The sequence below is a fragment of the Scyliorhinus torazame genome, chromosome 10, assembly GCF_047496885.1.
Source record: "Scyliorhinus torazame isolate Kashiwa2021f chromosome 10, sScyTor2.1, whole genome shotgun sequence".
Lineage (NCBI taxonomy): Eukaryota > Metazoa > Chordata > Chondrichthyes > Carcharhiniformes > Scyliorhinidae > Scyliorhinus > Scyliorhinus torazame.
This window is the reverse complement of record NC_092716.1, coordinates 81,243,467-81,262,432: the sequence shown is the minus strand read 5'-3', so window position 1 is coordinate 81,262,432 and position 18,966 is coordinate 81,243,467. Positions and strand designations below refer to the sequence as shown.

The window sequence follows — 18,966 nt, the reverse complement described above, 5'->3', positions numbered from 1 at the left end:
CCTCCCCAATAAAGTCCGGAACACAATCTTCAATCCGGGAGGACAACATTTTGGCCAGCAGTTTGGCGTCCACATTTAACAGGGATACCGGCCTGTAGGACCCACAACTCCGGGTTCTTGACCCGCTTCAGAATCAGTGCAATCGTGGCCTGTAACATCGTCGGGGGCAGCATCCTTCTTTCCCTTGCCTCATTGAACATCCTCATCAACACCGGCCCCAATATCCCAGAGAACCTTTTATAAAACTCCACTGGGTACCCGTCCGGCCCCGGGTCTTTACCCAACTGCATGGCCGTCAGACCCTCCACTATCTCTTCCAATCCGATCGGGGCTCCCAGCCCTTCTACCAGCTCCCCGTCCACCTTTGGGAAATTCAGCCCCGCCAAGAAGTGTCTCATCCTCTTTGGCCCTGTAGGGGATTCCGACCTAGACAGCCTGCTGTAGCAATCCCTAAATGCCTTATTCACCCCTGCTGAATCTCCAACCAGGTTCCCATCTCCGTCATTTACTTTCCCTATCTCCCTGGCTGCCTTCCTCTTTCTAAGCTGCTGTGCAAGCATTCTGCTGGCCTTCTCTCCATATTCATAGATCGCCCCCCTCGCCTTTCTCAGCTGCTCCCTGTGGTTAACAAGCCGAACTCTGCCTGTAGCCTCCGCCGTTCCCTTAAAAGCCCTGCCTCTGGGGTCTCCGCATACCTCCTATCGATCTGTAGTATCTCCTTAACCAATCGGTCCGTTTCTGCCCTGTCCACCTTCTCCCTATGGGCCCGTATCGAGATCAGCTCCTCTCTAACCACTGCCTTCGTGTTTCCCAGACCATCGCTGCTGAAATTTCCCCCGTGTCGTTGACCTGCAGGTAGTTCTGAATACATCTCCTCAGCTGCTCTCACACCCCTTCGACAGCCAAATGTCCCACATCTAACCTCCAGTGCGGGTGCTGGTTACTGTCTTTACTAACCTGCAGGTCAACCCAGTGCGGAGCATGGTCTGAGATTGTGATCACCGATTCCCGTGTCCACCACCAGTAAGGCCCTGCTCAAAATGAAGAAATTAATCCGGGAGTACACTTTATGCACGTGTGAGTAGAAAGAGAACTCCTTCACCCTCAGCTGCCCAAGTCTCCATGGATCCACCCCCCCCCCCCCCCCCCCCCCCCCCCCATCTGCTCCATGAACCCTTTTAGTTCCTTTGCCATTGCTAGCACCCTGCCCGTTTTTGAGCTTGACCGGTCCAAGCCAGGGTCAATACTGTGTTGAAATCCCCTCCCATGACCAACCTGTGCGAGTCCAGGTCCGGTATCTTCCCCAGCATCCTCTTTATAAACTCCACATCATCCCAATTTGCGCAGAACCGCCGGCATGTTTCCTGCGCATGCGCAGGGGGTTTCTTCTCCGCGCCGGCCATGGTGGAGCTTTACACAGGCCGGCGCAGTGGGAAAGAGTGCGCCCACCGCACAGGCCTGCCCGCAGATCGGTGGGCCCCGATCGCAGGCAAGGCCACTGTGGGGGCCCCTCTCCCCCCAGGGCCGGATCCCCCCCCCTTTGCCGGGGCGAGCGCTACCAACGGCCCCCGACCGGCATGGCGTTATCCCCGCCCCCGCCCGAAAACCGGCGCCGGAGAATTCGGCAGCTGGCGGCGGGGCGGGATTCAGACTGCCCCCCGGCGATTCTCCGACCCGGCAGGGGGTTAGAGAGTCCTGCCCAATGGCTTCCGTCTTCCCAACAGTTAACAGGGGGAAATTTCTGTTCATTCAATGCAAGATATCGGACAGGCAGTCCGATATTTTAGCAACTATGGAGGAGGTGAAAGGGGTGGTGGTGAGGTACATCTGGGTGGCGCCAGCATACATGTGAAGACTGACGCTGCGCATTCGGATGATGTCGCTGAGGGGCAGCAGGTGGATGAGAAGTAGGATGGGCTAAGGAGTGATCCTGGGGGACACGGTCATGATGCCAGAGCAGAAAGATCCGTTATTGCAAGTGACCCTCTGGATACGGATTAGATAGATAAGAATGGAAGCAGGTGAGAGCAGTTTCACCCAGCTGGGTGACCATGGGGAGGCTTTGAAGGGGGGTGATGTGGAACAGTGTGAAAGGCTGCAGACAGGTCGAGAAGGATGAGGAGGGAAAGTTTATCTTTGTCAGTCACATAGGATGTGACTTCTGACTTTGAGCGCTGATTCAGTACCGGGATGAAGGTCGATGCCTGACTGGAGGGATTCAAACATGGAGTTGCTCCGTGATAGCTTAATTTCTAGACCCTCAAAAGTGGTGACGAGCTTCAGCACCTGTCTGATACCGAAAGGAAAAGCTGACAAGCAGAGCTACATATATATTATTTCATAAAAGGCACAAGAGCTCAACTTCTCTGATTTAAGAGTAGTATGTGGACAATATAGCTACTACCCCTTACTCCCACAGTTTTCAGATATCCTAGTGTACTGCCAGGGCCATTATAACCAGAATGTTATTTGCAAGCCTCCAAGCACTGAGTGTGACAGTAAGCAAGCGAAAATGATACACCCGTCAAAATTATAATTTTGGCAACAGTGCAAAGTACAAGTCGCACCGTCACTACAGACGTTACATTATGGTTATTGTATAATTTTATGCGGTATTGTCAGGGAGCCATTTGGAGCTATCGAATTACAGCTGCTGTTTATCAAACCGAGCACTGCTGACTAAATTGCTTTGAGCATTTTGAGTATGAGAGGTGCTGCTGTATCTGATGGGGTTTGGGGTTGTACAATTGTTCTGCTCCAGGCCTTCTCCTGGGATGTCCGGTAAGTTGGGGCCAACAGAAGGGAGCTGGTGCCTGGCCTACTGCAGGGGCGGAAAGAGGGCTGATCAGGCTCTTGAAGCCAGTGGCCTTCAGCATGTGTCCAAGATGTGCCTAATTGTCACACGGCATCCACAGTCCTGTCCCTAGGTACTCCATAAGAGTTGGATATGCAGTTCAGCAGTTCCCTCACTACTGAAGAATTGCTGGTCAAACAGGTCCAAGAGTCTTCACAACCCATGCTCCTTGTTTTGCAATTATATATTTGCATTTTTTACCACCGTCATCGTGGTAAGGATGGATTGCAGTGATTAATGGCAACATAGAGAAGGCTGCAAGAGAGGCTTTATCATCATTTCTGATTTTATGAAACAGTAATTAAACTACTGTAAAACAGGATTACATTAAATTTAATGGTCATTGGAAGATAATTACAGGATGTGCCGTTGGATTAAATAGAGCCTATACAATTCTGATTCATCAACAGCTTCAGGGATATTCACACGTCAGGAAGAGAAAGCTGACATGCAGGCCCTGAAGGGTTAAACATCGAGGCATTTTCCTTGATGAAAGCAGTTTATTATGTGCCAGGATATGGAACTCTGTGGCTCTGGAACTTAACCTAGAGTGTTTGACTGAATCAGTGTTTTATCCAGCTCCATCATAACTGGACACTGGACATAACTCACATGCTTCAAACTGGCCAAGTCTCAGTAGCCAATATGGGGATCTAATACCAAGGCCAAGTGGTTGAAACTAAACAATATCGCAGAATTAATACTAAACATACCAGGCACCCTGTTTGTGTAAAGACAAGTTAGCACCATTAATCAGCATGGGGATCAAACCCACGCCTTTGGCATTGTTAGCACCACGCTTAAACCATCTGAGCTAACCAGCCAAAACCCAAAGCAATTCTGATTAATTCACCAGGCAGCGGTTTCTTTGGGAAGCTGAGCAAACTGCTGGGAGCAGGGCTCGAACCTGTGCTGGGGAAACCCCATTGGATTTCAAGTCCAACGCATTAACCACACGGCCATCGCAGCAAGAGACAGTTAATTGGCTCAATTAAGCTGACGAGGTTAATAAATATCTTGGATTTGTTTATTTTTACAGTGGCTCTCATTGAGTTATTGTTACAGGAGATGAGGTAGTGAAAATCCCTTTTTGCATCACAACAGGTAGTTCATCTGTGCAATGTATTAATTCTGCGATATTGGGCAATATTGTTGAACTTTATATTTAAAAATCCACCCTTCACTGACTCAGAATCTACACCCATCCTATCTGACAATGCCATCAGGCACTCCAGGAGATGATGGGTTTCCCCTAAGGATACGTCATCTGACATAGAGAGGCATTTTTTTTACTAGTACTTGGATTCTGGGAAAAATGAGCTGTTAGAATCTATTGACTTCCATGTGTCAGGCTCCCTATTTGAGTGCAACAGGATTCCTCCGCTCCTGTTGCAGATCCAATACAAAGAGGCTTGTTTTCTACCTCCTCAGAACTCTGCTGAGAGCACCCACGATACATTAGGTCCCAGGACGTATTGGGAAGTGCAGAGGTCACCTGCTTCATTTTATCATATGCCATGAGCAGTGGGAGTACTGGCAATGACATGCTATAGGCATAAATTGTCTTTAAGGTTACTCTTGTGCTTTACTAGTGTGTTCCAGTGTCCTGTTTTTTTTTCTTTATTGAGGAGCCAAGGTGAAAGGTCAAAGCCCATAGTCCAGACACCATTGAGACTGAAAGGATCAAACAGAAGACATAAGGCATGCCAGGGAATGGAGATTAACTGATCTTTTTAGCTGCGGAAGGCTGAAGATTGTGGACGGAAAGGAACTCGTACAGTGAGAAGTGGGGAGAAAAAGTAAATATGAGTAGGAGGTAGTACAGTGAGTTTCGACTTCAACATATTGAGGGTGGAAGAACGTGCAGGGTAACGTACTTGTGGTTTGGAATGAACGAGAGAGAAATTCAGACCAGTCACCTTTGATCACTCCTGTCACTGAGGCCTGTCCGGTTACTGTATGTGTGGTCACTATTGCAATTATATCATGTTAATGCTTAATAAAATTAAGCAGTCAAAGAACATTAATGTGACATGATGCCTCTAGTAGGAAAAACAGATCATCCCCACAATCTTAGAAAATAAAAAACTGAATGGGGCAATGGGGTCTTGGGATACAGCTGAGCTAATCACTAAAAGCACCAGCCCATATCAGCAAAACAATTTAAAATATTCACAAACCACTGGGTTTTATCTCTTGGCTTATAGAATTTAAAACTAGTGAAGTTATGTTAAATGAGTATGGGAACCGAGGTCAGGCTGCACTGTGCACTGTTCTGCTCTCCATCCTATCAAAAGCATGTAGACGTACTTGAGAAAGGAGAAAGGATGGTGCCAGAATTAAGAGATTAAGCTATTGGAAAGATTGAACAGTTTAAGGCTTTTTCTTTCAAAAAGAGTAGACTAAGATGTGACATGATTTAAAATTATGAATAGGTTAAGAGGGTAGATGTGTAGAGAATGCTTCCACTTGTGGGAGAATCCAAAACCAGGGAGTTGAAATGCAAGATAGTTACTAATAAATCCAAGGGGAAATGTCATTACGTAGAGTGGTTAGAATGTGGAATTCTCCACCGCAGGAAGTGGTTGAGGCAAATAGCTTGGATGCTTTTGAAAGGAGCCTGAATGAACACATGAGAGTAAAGGGAGTACTAAAAGGGTGAGATGAGACAGCTGGAATGGGAGGGATTTTGTGTAAACATCAGCACAGGCAAGTTGGGCCAAATGGCCTGTTTGAGTTGCATTTGTATGTAATTCTATGTAAAATGTTGTTCACACTTGACAAAAGATGTAGCCAAATGCCTGGGGGTTCTTTATTGACTAGACACTAGGTGCAAATACAGTGTTTTGTTCAGGGAAGTGTAACTATTTCAGTGCCAAATTACTCTGAACGCTGCAGTGGTTCTTTAACTCAGTTGCAAGTGTTGCAATAATTTTTGCATAAGTTGAATGAACACACAACTTGGCTTGTGAACTAGCAACAATTTGATTGCAACACAGTTATTTTAAACAAGAACTACCTTTTGATTTTGTTTTTTGGTTCCGACAATTGGCTGTTCTTTTAATTTCCATTCTCTACTATGTTTCCAACAACTGAGGCAGTGACGAAAAGGCAGGTCGTTCACTTCTTTGTGTGCCACAGCTCTGCATACATACGGACACACTTTACTGGTTCTTGGGGGGACCATGGATGCAGAGTAAATTCAAGGAACAAATCTTGGGTGGGACTCTTCGACCCCGCACCTGGTCGGAGAATCGCTGGGGGGCCACGAGAATTGCGCCACGCTGCCTTGACGCCGGGACGCGATTCTCCACAGAGCAGAGAATCGGCACCATTGGGGATGGCGTGGTCGGCGCGGCGCTGGTCGGGGGCAGCTCTAAGTGGCCCCCCCGCGATTCTCTGGCCCAGGTGGGCCGAGCGGCCGTAAAACAAAAAAGCCCGAGTCCCACCGGCGTCGTTCTAACCTGCTCTGAGCTGGTGGGACCTCGGCGTTGAAGGGTCGGGTGGCGGCCTGTGTGTGGGGGTGGGGGGTCTGACCCCGGGGGGGGGGGGGGGGGGGGGGGGGAGGGGGGGTCCGACCCCGGGGGGGGCCCCCTCCGATGTGGCCTGGCCCGTGATTGGGACCCACCGATCGGCGGGCCAGTCTCTCTGTCTCCCAGCCTCCTTTCTTCCGCACCGGCGCCATGTTGGATTGGGGCCGGCGCGGACAAGGGAGACACCGCGCATTCGCGGAAATCGCGCCGGTGGGACTGCGCGTGCGCAGGTTCTCGCCGGACCCACTGGGCATGCGCGCATCCACCGATGCCCATTCCACGGCCGGATCAGCAGCTGGAGCGGCGCAAACTGCTCCAGAACCGTGCTGGCCCCCTGGAGGGGCCAGAATTGCTGATCCTGGGACCGTGTTGACGCCGTCGAGAACGCGACGGCGTTTCCAACGACGACAACACCTAGCCTCAGGATCGGAGAATCCCTCCCCTTGTGTCTATGCCATCAAAGGATCATAATGGTTGGTGGATTAAGTCTGTACAGGCACAGCTAGCTGGACAGAGAAATTAGGACCAACTGTTTCAGGTTTGTATTTAACTTGCTTTGAATTGCAGACTCCACCCTACTCTTTGCTCAATGTGATTTGACCGATCATTAGTATTAGACCTTAATTGACAAGGGCTATACCCAAAAGCTTTATGGATTTGAATGCTGCTGTTGGCTTCCACTCTCCAGAGAAGCATCCTGAGTCATGTGGAATAAATGTGATTAGTTATTAAAACGCTAAATGTGAAAAGAGGCATTTGCATTAAGAAATGCTTCACTGAACACAAAAGCTATTGTTATCTCACTAGCAGGCCACAAAAACTGCTTGTGGTGGACAGTCAGGGTTTGTGGTGTTGCACAGATGCTGCCTGCAGTGAAAGAAGGTCCCACTGATCCAGTTTACAACGTCTTCCTGCAGAGCAACAAATTAAAGTGCTATTCGCTTGCTAAGACAACTGAAAAGGATGACAAAAGATGTAACCAAAAGCCTAAGGTTTCTTTATTGACCAGACATTAGGTGCAAAGTGTTTTGCTCCGGGAAGTTTTAACTGTTCAAGTGCCAGAATACCTTTTTCCTCACGCACATTGTTTGTGACAGAGTTAAAGGTTTCCAGGTACAATGTTATAATTTATCCATTTTTAGCAGTAAACTGAAGTCAGTTGAACACACAGCTCCTGAGCAATCAGTAAATTGGTTACAATATGAGCTGATCTACATTTTGTTCCAGAAATTGTCAGCCCATACAACTTTTTTAGATTTCTATTTTCTGTCACAACTTTCAACAAGTTTAACAGTGGCTAAAAGTCACCTTTGCGCAGTAGTTGGTGCAATGCAGGGGAATCTACTGGTACCCTGCCTCCAAGAGGTAATGTAGAAAATGGCGCCTTTCACAAGTTTGAAGACTGCCACTCACATCTGGAACAGCCAAATGTTGTCAGCGTTTTGGCTATGATGTATTTACTCTCTCTCCCTTGGCCTGATAGTCGGTCACAACCACCGTCTGGATGTTTACGTGGCCACTATTACCGAGTACTGGAGGCATTGTGTGGAAACGTGTTCAACAAGGGCTTGGCAGGGTAGAATCACAAAATTGCTACAGTGCAGGAGGCCAATTCAGCCCTTCATTTCTGCATCAGCGCTCCAAATGATCAATTCCCTTCATGCCATTCTCCCGCTTTCTCCACATAGTCCTGCACACTCTTCATTTTCAGATAACAGTCTAATTCCCATTTGAAAGCTTCGATTGCCTCCACCACACTCTCCAGTCAGTGCATTCCAGACCTTAACCACTCGAAGAAGTTTTTCAACCCTCTCACTTTTGCTTTTTGCCAATTGCTTTAAACTTATGCCCTCTCGTTCTCAATCATTTCACGGGTGGGAACAGTTTCTCCCTATCGCAGCCCCAAATTCTCCAATCTGTCTTCGTAAACTGAAGTTCCTCATCCCTGGAACCACATCCACAGAAGGAAGGGAGGACATTGCCTGAAGTAATTAAAAAGCTATTTGTAGCGACTGTAACACTAAGCTTATCTGTTTTTTGGGCCTTGAATTGCTGCATGACCTAAGTGTTTTCAGCCATAATAGTTTTTTCATTTACATATAAAAAGAAATAGGGGAGATGTTGTAGTAGCACGGCCCCCTTAAGGGGGCAGGCTCCACTGAACACATGACTGACTCGGGACCAATTGCATGGGAGGGTGTGAACCCTGGCCAATGGTGAGTTTGCACAGGGCCCTAGGAGCAGGATCCCGTCCAGTATGGACCAGGGAGCTGAAGTGTTAAGACCTGTTGTATCATGTTCTGTGCCTTTCATCAATAAACTCCTTTGTTTGTTACTGGAAGCCTCCAGTGTATGTCTCGAGCCACCACAGTGGTAATGTCACTGGACTATTAATCCAGAAGCTTTGGGGACAGGGGTTCAAATCTCATCATGGCAACTGGTGGAATTTAAATTCAATTAATAAAAATCTAGAATATAAGGTTAGTCTCAGAAATGGTGACCATGAAACTATACTTGATTGTCTGAAAAATCCATCTGGTTCACTCATATCCTGTAGGGAAGGAAATCTGCCCTTACCAGGCCTAGCCTACAAGTGACTCCAGACCCACAGCAATGTGGTTGACTCTTAACTGCCCTCTGAAGTTGCCGAGCAAGCCGCTCAGTTCAAGGGCAATTAAGGATGGGCAACAAATGCTGACCTTGTCAGCAACACCCACATCCCATGAAAGGAATGAAAGACTTGTATTGATATTACAGCTATCACAATCTCGGGAGGCCTCAAGGTGCCTTACAGCCAATAAGATACGTTTGAAGTGTAGCCACTATATATACAACATATGCAAACATTTGAGCACTGTCTCATACTTGAATAACATTTGAAGGAATAGCTAGAGATGTATGTCTTTCTTTCAAAAGGAATAAATTCATTAAGTTCTGTCTGAACAGCCTTTGGCATTTGATAAAACCTTCATTAAAACACAAAAGGATGACTCCAAGGGTGATGCCCTCATGCTGCCAGAATATTTCTTTAAGCAACGCCAGATAGTTAGTTGTGTTTTTCACCCTCTCCATCTGTTAAGAATAGCCAGTTTTACATGGCATGCAATACCATACGCACAGCACTGCTACTTACAACATGTAGCATTGCCGTATTCAGGTATTACTTCTTTCCTTACAAAATATATTCCCATTGCACACCTTTTCTTTTAATGTATCCCTCCTACCCTTACATAAGATGCTCCTGTGCTGTGCCTCGAACATTTGCTGCGATGGATTGGGTAGATGCTCTGGTTCCTCTGGCTGTTTTGGATTACCAGTCTATAGGCGTTGGTAGAAAAGGCATGTGGAAAGTCGGCTGGAGTCGAGCTAGAATGCATTTGCAGCACCTAAGGGGGGATTTTGCAGAATTTGTCGTTCCATTCTGGAGCCTTGCCTGGTGGGAGTGCACATTAGGAATTTGGATCCAGGGATCAGTAATGGGTCTTGCAGGATTTTTCACCTGTTTAAATGGAAACTCCAACTGGGTCTGGAACCCTCTTGTGCCCAAATCCCTGATGTGCATTGCCTGTGGGTGAAGCTTCATTCCAACTGTGGCAGTGCGGATTAGCTTTGTCAACTATGGGAGAATATTAGAATCCAGATCTATTAATAGAATTGAATATTTGGAATTTGTCCTATTCTGTTATAATTGGAATTCATTCAATTATACATATCAAATTCCAAACTGACCACTACTTTACCTTTACAGCTCTTTCAAATGTACCTTTTGTTGTGTTTTGCTGCTTTGGATAACACAGGCTGCTACTTGATGCAGTCTTAACTAAAGGATGCTCCAGACTCTGAAGTGAGTTCAACGTGTTTATTGAACTATTAACACAGTTCTCAAATTAGTTACTCAGTCTAACTGTACCAGCTTGTTCTAAGCCACGTGCTGGGGTGTGATGCTGCTGATCAACCCTGTCTAACTCTCTAGCTGTCTGCCTGTGGAAAGAGGCCGGGTGTGAGTGCCTCATCCCTTTTATAGTGTTTATATCATGTCCCCTTGTGCTGATGACACCTCTGAATTTCCTGACTGCCCATTGGTTGTGTCTTATTCTAAGTGTTCATTGGTTGCATGTTTGCATATCATGACACCTTTCTGTTTTTAAAAATAAATTTAGAGTATTTATTTCCAATTAAGGGGCAATTTAGCATGGCCAATCCACTACCCTGCACATCTTTGGGTTGTGGGGGAAAAACCCACGTAGACACGGGGAGAATGTGCAAACTCCAAACCATGGTGACCCAGGGCCGGAATCGAACCTGGGACCTCGGTGCCATGAGGCATCAGTGTTAACCACTGCGCCACCATGGTGCCCTGGCTTTCTGGTTTTTGATCGAACAAAAAAGTAAACTTTCACCTCTCTCCCTAAACCTGGTGACTCATGTTGGGCTACAATACTATGAGCCCTGACTACATCAGAAGTCTATACTTTAGTTGATGGTATTGTCAGACCTGATGACGATTCAGGATATCACAGTTGAATCTGACTCTGCCCTCGTCCAACACTTCCATGATCAGACATCTGCAAAGCATGTTTAATCTGGGAATATTGGAGTATATTGTAGTGCTTCATTGCTGCCAAAACTGAGCTCAACTAACAGGATCAACCTTGTCCCCTGGGTACTGATGGATTTAGCAGCTTCATTACTGGGGCCAGACCTGTGAATGGATTTCTGAGACTGTTGAATGAAAGACCAGAAATGTAAAAAAAAAAAAGACTACCTGTGGCTTAGCAATCTGCTGTGACAGATGTTGTTGTTTCTCTGGCCAGTAGTCTAGAATTAATGCTGGATCTCATCTGGAGTAAGCACCTTAACATCATTCACACTGTTTTCAGTAGGAAAACGCATACTTTCTAATGTTTCGTGCTGAGATCGACTTGGTGAGGTAGATCATTATGAGGGACCGTTTTCTTCCTCAACATTATTCTGTGCCTGTTTTTCTGCTGTCGCCCTTCTCCTTTCAGTTCTCTAGGTGACTTGATAAAGAACATCTTTCCAAAATGTCAGCCTTGATGGTGAGTGCAGGTTGGATATTTGCCCCAAGAGGGCATCACAGAGTAAAGTCTAATATCGCCCTCGTCTAACAGTGCCTTCACTTGTCCCTCACATACTCGCACCCATCAGTCAGGACTGGCAAACAGTGGCAATTATTTTTTACTCCATCCAGGACTGCTGAGACCTAGTTATCTGCTCTCCCAGTTGAGATCACCAAATTCAGCACATCGCATGGGTCATACCCAGAGCCGTCCAGTTCTATAAGTCTAAGCTACTTACTACATAACATCGCTGAGCTGTGGGAGTAGGACAAGCTCCATTTCTAATCCCGATTTGGCTTCATGGGAATTCTGGGCTTTGACAAAGAGTCATCCAGACTCAAAACGTTAGCTCCCTTCTCTGTTCACGGATGATGTCGGACCTGCTGAGACTGTCCCGTGTTTTCTGCTTTTGTTTCAGTGCTTCCGGTTTACTGCATACCGTTTTGTTTTAATCCAGTCAAAGTATGGAATAACCACGCAACATTGCCCAGTTGTTACCTTCGCTCCAGTAACATACCTTTCTTAGTTTAAAGTTGAAATGGCGTTTGCTTTCTAATCAGGTACAGGGAGTGCTCAATTTCTCCTTCCACAAACATCTTTGTTGCAAATATAGGCAACAAAGGACCTGAATTTTGTCCACAGGCAGTTTAATATTTTGCTGCATCAAACAACCTCTACTAATTAATTGAAATGCAAACATGTATTTAATTCAAAGCAAATTACTGCGCATGCTGGAATCTTGAAACAAAAACAGAAATGGTGACAAAACTCAGCAGGTCTGGCAGCATCTGCGGAGAGTGAATATAGAGTTAACTCTTCATCAGAGCATAAATATGTATTTGTTTCTGTACACCAAGGCCCAAAGAGAGGGAAACACGCTACTTCCTAAAGCTGTCATTTTAAGACGTACAGTCCAAAAATAATTGCCCGTCGTATCTTCCCAACACAGTCATCAATATCAACCTCAGCTGGTCTTTGATAGTGCATATTTGTCGCTGTGTTGAAGAGACAAATGTTGTTTAATCTGAGAACATATCAGCTGAAGAAGAAGATATGAATGAAAAAAGGCTATATGGACTATTTACGTCAGCCTGTCATATAGGTTTAAAAACTTTAAGGACACTCGACTTCTCCTATCTTCAAACATTAATTTTTTTTTAAATTGCACAGAGTAAAAGTTTTTCAAGATGTTGAAAACAAGGACTTATAGTTCTGTGGATGTAGGTGGGAGCATCAGTTCTGCAGGAAATGCTTTTCCTGCCCTTGAAGATAATCCCAAAGTAAAGTGAAGAAACGCTGTTTGCAAAGGTGTCTTTGAAATGGCCAACGCAGATGGTGGGCGAGGCTGATAGTAAGGACTGTGCTGGGCAGATACGAGAGGGTAATTATTTTCGGATTTGTACAGCTTGTACATTTAAGATCAGTCAGTTTTAGGAAGCAGGGTGTTTCCTCCCCTTGGGGTCACTCCAGTATATTCCTTAATGCCTTTTACAGACCTACTAGAAGTATGTTGATTGCCTTCCTGATGAGTTTGCCACATCTCACATGGGCGAACCAACCATTCAGGAAGGAAGCCAAGAAAGGCATTGGGCTAATGTTAATAGATTTAAATGCTTTGTTCTTTTTTTGTTAGTTGTTCATTTGTGCCTATCTGTAAAATATCTTTGTAGCTGACTCTTACATAGAACATACAGTGCAGAAGGAGGCCATTTGGCCCATCGAGTCTGCACCGACCCACTTAAGCCCTCACTGCCACCCTATCTCCGTAACACAATAACCTCTCCCAACCTTTTTGGACACTAAGGGCAATTTATCATGGCCAATCCACCTAACCTGCACATCTTTGGACTGTGGGAGGAAACCGGAGCACCTGGCAGAAACCCACAGACACTGGGAGAACGTGCAGACTCCGCACAGACAGTGACCCAGCGGGGAATCGAACCTGGGACCCTGACGCTGTGAAGCCACAGTGCCACTTGTGCTACCGTGCTGCCCAAATGCACAATTGTTTTGAGTACAACATTCTGAATAGTTAATGGTGTCCAGAATATATTACTGGTCATTGATTTGTAAGACCCAGTTAGAACCAAAAATCATATTCCACAATAAAGCCTTTGTGCCAGTGGCAATCCACTTTAGTGAAATCTGTTAATATTGACATTAAAATAAATTGATCAGAAATATTAGGGCTGAGAGTAACTTCTATAGTTTTACACTGCAAACTGGAGATTGCAATTTTAAATTAGTAACAATTTAAAACTCCAATATAAAGTTTAACTAGGTGGAGGTGACACTTAAGCTGTCTTGGTCTACCTGAAGGCCTGGCCCCAACAAGTGGATAAACCTGAGACTTAACCAGTTACTGAAACCAGCTCAATATCAATACTTTAATTTGTCTGAGTATTGCCACAGGTGTAGAACAAGTGCATGTTTGAATCAATTTCTACTGACAGCGCCTATATACTTTGGCTTGTACCTTTTTAGACAACTCATTTTCATTCTGTAATTAATTTTTTTTTAACAAACAATTTTGTTGAGGTATTTTTTGGCATTGAAAACAGTTACAGATTACAGAAATATGCAAACATCAACAAAAAACCAACATTTCAACCAAACCATAATGCACATACCCGCTCCTCTCCCACCTACACCCTACATTCCCCGCCTGTTTATCCCTCCTACTCTACCCTAATACCCCACCCCCCATGCTGACATTCACTCTCCCGCGAAGAAGCCGATTAATGGTTGCCACCTTCGGGCGAACCCCAATACAGATCCCCTCAAGGCAAACTTGTTTTTTTCCATACCCAGAAAACTTGACAAGTCCGAAAGCCATAGTCCGGTCTTCGGGGGTTTTGAGTCCCTCCATGCCAGCAGTATTCACCGCTGGGCTATCAGGGAAGCAAAGGCCAGAACATCGGCCTCTTTCTCCCCCTGGACTCCCGGGTCCTCCGAAACCCCGAAAATTGCCACCTCTGGACTCATCACCACCCTTGTTTTCAGCACCCGGGACATGACCCCCGCAAATCCCTCCCAGTACCCCCTAAGCTTAGGGCATGCCCAAAACATGTGGACGTGGTTCGCTGGTCCACCCACGCATCTAGCGCACTTGTCCTCTACCCCAAAGAATTTGCTCATCCGAGCCACCGTCATGTGAGCCCGGTGAATGACCTTAAACTGAATCAGGCCGAGCCTCGCACATGTTGCGGTTGAGTTTACCCTACTCAGGGTTCCGTCCATACCCCGTCCTCCATCTCCCCGCCGAGTTCCTCCTCCCATTTGAGTTTCAGCTCCTCCATCTGGGACTCTTCCCCCTTCATGAGCACCTTGTAAATATGCGAGACTCTACCCTCTCCTCCTTCTCCTCCAGAGACTATTCTGTCCTGAATCCCTATTGGCGGGAGGCGTGGGAAGGATGGGACCTGGCTGCGTACAAAGTCCCGCACCTGTAAGTACCTAAAGTCATTTCCCCTTTCCAGCCCAGCTTTCTCCTCCAAATCCCTCAAACTCGCAAAGTTCCCCTCCAGGAACATATCACCCACCCTCCTCACCCCCGCCCGCCGCCATGTTCGAAACCCTCCGTCCATGTTCCCGGGGGCGAATCGATGGGTATCACAAATTGCAGCCCAGACCGGCGCCCCCACCTCCCCTGCATGCTTTCTCCACTGGCCCCAAATCCGCAGGGCCGCTCCCACTACCGGGCTGGTGGAGTACCTGGCCGGCGCAAGCGGTAGGGGAGCCGTGACCAGGGCTGCCAAACTGGTGCCCCTGCACAAAGCCGCCTCCACCCGCTCCCAGATAGACCCCGTACCCACCATCCACTTCCTTATCATGGCCTGTAATTATTTTTTTAAAAACAATCTTTTTATTGGCATTTTCAAAATTATAAAAAATTATATACACTGCCATTCGTTTGCATTTATTGTACAGTACAAAAAGGCTACTTCTTGGGTTTCTCTTTCGAAAAAAATATTTTAATTCAATTTTAGCAAATTTTCAACAAAATCCCCCCCTTACAGAAAAAAGGAAAGGATAAAACACACAGATCAACATCGTACACTTGTATCGCGAATTCCCCCAATGTACAAACCCCCCCCCATGAAACAATAACAAACACCGCCCCCGGTTGCTGCTCCTGCTGCTGACCACCTCCTAACGTTCTGCTAGAAAGTCTAGGAACGGTTGCCACCGCCTGAAGAACCCTTGCACAGACCCTCTCAAGGCAAACTTTACCCTCTCCAATTTAATGAACCCTGCAATGTCGCTGATCCAGGCTTCTACGCTTGGGGGCTTCGCATCCTTCCACTGTAGCAGAATCCTCCGCCGGGCTACCAGGGACGCAAAGGCCAGAATATCGGACTCTTTCGCCTCCTGCACCCCCGGCTCGTCCGATACCCCAAATAGTGCTGACCCCAAGTTCGGCTTGACCCGGGTGTTCACCACTTTAGACACAGTCCTCGCAAAGCCCCTCCAAAACCCATCCAGCGCCGGACACACCCAGAACATATGGGCGTGGTTTGCTGGGCTCCCCGAGCACCTCACACACCTGTCCTCTACCCCAAAAAACCTACTCCACCTCGCCCCTGTCATATGCGCTCTGTGAAGAACCTTAAATTGTATCAGGCTAGGCCTGGTGCAAGAGGAGGAAGAATTACCCCTACCCAGGGCATCAGCCCACAGACCCTCATCTATCTTCTCCCCAAGCTCCTCCTCCCATTTACCCTTTAGCTCCTCCACCGAGGTCATCTCCTCTTCCTGCATCTCCTGATAGACCGCCGAGACCTTGCCTTCTCCAACCCACACCCCCGAGAGCACCCTATCTTGAATCTTACGTGCTGGAAGCAGCGGAAATTCCCTCACCTGCCGTCTCACGAACGCCCTCACCTGCATGTACCTGAAGGCGTTTCCGGGGGGCAGCCCAAATTTCTCCTCCAGCGCCCCAAGGCTCGCAACCGTCCCATCTATAAACAGGTCCCACATTCTTCTAATTCCTGCCCTGTGCCAGCTCAGAAACCCCCCATGCATTCTCCCCTGGACGAACCGATGGTTCTCTCGGATCGGGGACCAAACCGAGGCCTCTAACCTCACCCCTGTGGCGCCTCCACTGCCCCCAAATCCGCCTCCACCGGACTCGTGGTGTACCTTGTCGGCGAGAGTGGCAGCTGTGCCGTCACCAGCGCTCTCAGACTCTTGCCCACACAGGACGCCATCTCCAGCCTCTTCCACGCTGCCCCCTCCCCCTCCATTATCCACTGATGGATCATCGCTACATTGGCAACCCAGTAGTGCCCACCTAGATTGGGCAACGCTAGCCTTCCTCTGTCCCTGCTACGCTCCAGAAACACCCTTTTTACCCTCGGGGGGCCTTATTCGCCCAAATAAATCCCATAATGCTCCTGCTGACCCGTTTAAAAAAGGCCTTGGGGATCAGGATGGGAAGGCACTGGAACACAAAAAGGAACCTCGGAAGGACTGTCATTTTCAACGACTGCACCCTACCCGCCAACGACAGCGGCGACATATCCCACCTTTTAAACTCCTCCTCCATCTGCTCCACGAGCCGCGTCAAATTGAGCTTGTGCAGGGCCCCCCAACTCCTAGCCACCTGGATCCCCAGGTACCGAAAGCTCCTTTCCGCCCTCTTCAGCGGAAGCTCGTCTATCTCCCTTCCCTGGTCCCCTGGGTGTATCACAAAGAGCTCACACTTCCCTACGTTAAGCTTATTTCCGGAAAAGTCCCCGAACTCCCTGAGGATCCGCATAACCTCCGGGTTCCCCTCCACTGGGTCCGCCACATACAGTAACAGGTCATCGGCATACAACGAATCCTCTTCCCCCCCCCCCCCCCCCCCGAACCAGTCCCCTACAGTTCCTGGACTCATCCGAGCCATGGCCAAAGGCTGAATTGCCAATGCGAACAATAAGGGGGATAGGGGGCACCCCTGACTCATCCCCCGGTACAGCCGAAAGTATTCCAACCTCCACCGGTTTGTGGCCACACTCGCCACCGGGGCTTTATAAAGTTGCCTAACCCAACAGATGAACCCCTCCCCGAAAGGTCCCTGAATACCCCATTTATTCCCACCGCACTCCGCACCGTGTTCCCCCCCTTTAGCCCTAACTCCCCCAATCTCCCTCGCTGCCTCCCGCTTCCGAAGCTGATGTGCCAACATCTGGCTCGCCTTTTCCCTGTACTCGTACACCGCCCCTTGCGCTTTCCTCCACTGCACCTCTGCCTTCCTGGTAGTCAACAGGTCGAATTCAGCCTGGTGGCTTTGTCGCTCCTTGAGAAATCCCTCCTCTGGGATCTCTGCATACCTCCTATCCACCCTTAATATCTCCCCCACCAATCTCTCCCTCTCTCTCCTCTCCTTCCTCTCCTTATGGGCCCTAGTGGAGATTAGCTCCCCCCCTGACCACCGCCTTCAGCACCTCCCAGACCACTCCCACCTGCACCTCCCCATTGTTGTTAGCCTCTAAATATCTTTCAATGCACCCCCGGATCCGCCCGCACACCTCCTCATCTGCCATCAGTCCCACATCGAGGCGCCACAACGGGTGCTGGTCCCTCTCCTCCCCCAACTCCAGCTCCACCCAATGAGGGTCATGATCTGAGATGGCTATGGCCGAATTTCCCGTGCCCTCCACTCTCGGGATTAGTGCCCTACTCATAATGAAGAAATCTACCCGGGAGTAGGCTTTATGGACGTGGGAAAAAAGGAAAATTCCCTGGCCCCCGGCCTGGCAAACCTCCATGGGTCCACTACCCCCACCTGGCCCATAAACCCCCTAGGCACCTTGGCCGCCGTCGGCCTTTTACCCATCCTGGTCTTGGAGCGGTCCAATGCTGGGTCCCCCCCCATTATCAAGCTCCCTGCCTTCAGGTCCGGAATCCAACCCAACATGCGCCTCATGAATCCGGCATCGTCCCAATTTGGGGCGTATACATTCACTAATACCACCCGCCTGCCTTGCAGCTTACCACTCACCATCACGTACCGACCTCCATTATCTGCCACGATGTTCAGCACCTCAAACGACACCCACTTCCCCACCAAGATCGCCACCCCTCGATTCTTTGCGTCCCACCCCGGGTGGAAAACCTGCCCTACGCACTCCTTTCTCAGCCTAACCTGATCTGCCACCTTCAAATGCGTCTCCTGGAGCAAAACCACATCTGCCTTCAGGTGCGCGAACACACGGGCCCTCTTGACCGGACCATTCAGGCCTCTCACATTCCTAGTTATCAGCCAGATCAGGGGGCGTCCCGCCCCCCCACCCCCTGCCGACTAGCCAGCTCCCTTTCTAGGCCAGCCACATGTCCGCGCCTCCCGCACCCTCCATTCCCCCAGGCGGCGGACCCCCGCCCCGACTCTCTCTCCGAACTCCAGCTCCCCTTTGATCAATGCAGCAGCAACCCAGGTTACCCCCCCCCTCCCCCAGCTAGGTCCCCCCCTAGCTGTATTGCTCCCCCCATGGCACTCCCGTAAGTAAGCTTG

The 18,966-nt window shown here is 48.4% G+C and overlaps 1 protein-coding gene and 1 non-coding gene across 7 annotated transcripts in view; one reads left to right on the top strand and one right to left on the bottom strand.

Moving 5' to 3' along the window:
• bcar1 (BCAR1 scaffold protein, Cas family member) overlaps window positions 1–18,966 on the top strand; it is a 361,830-nt gene that overhangs the window by 303,243 nt on the left and 39,621 nt on the right. The gene's annotated exons all lie outside the window — the stretch shown is intronic.
• Window positions 3,741–3,823, bottom strand: trnas-uga (transfer RNA serine (anticodon UGA)). The gene has a single exon. It is a non-coding gene; the product is annotated as a tRNA-Ser (tRNA).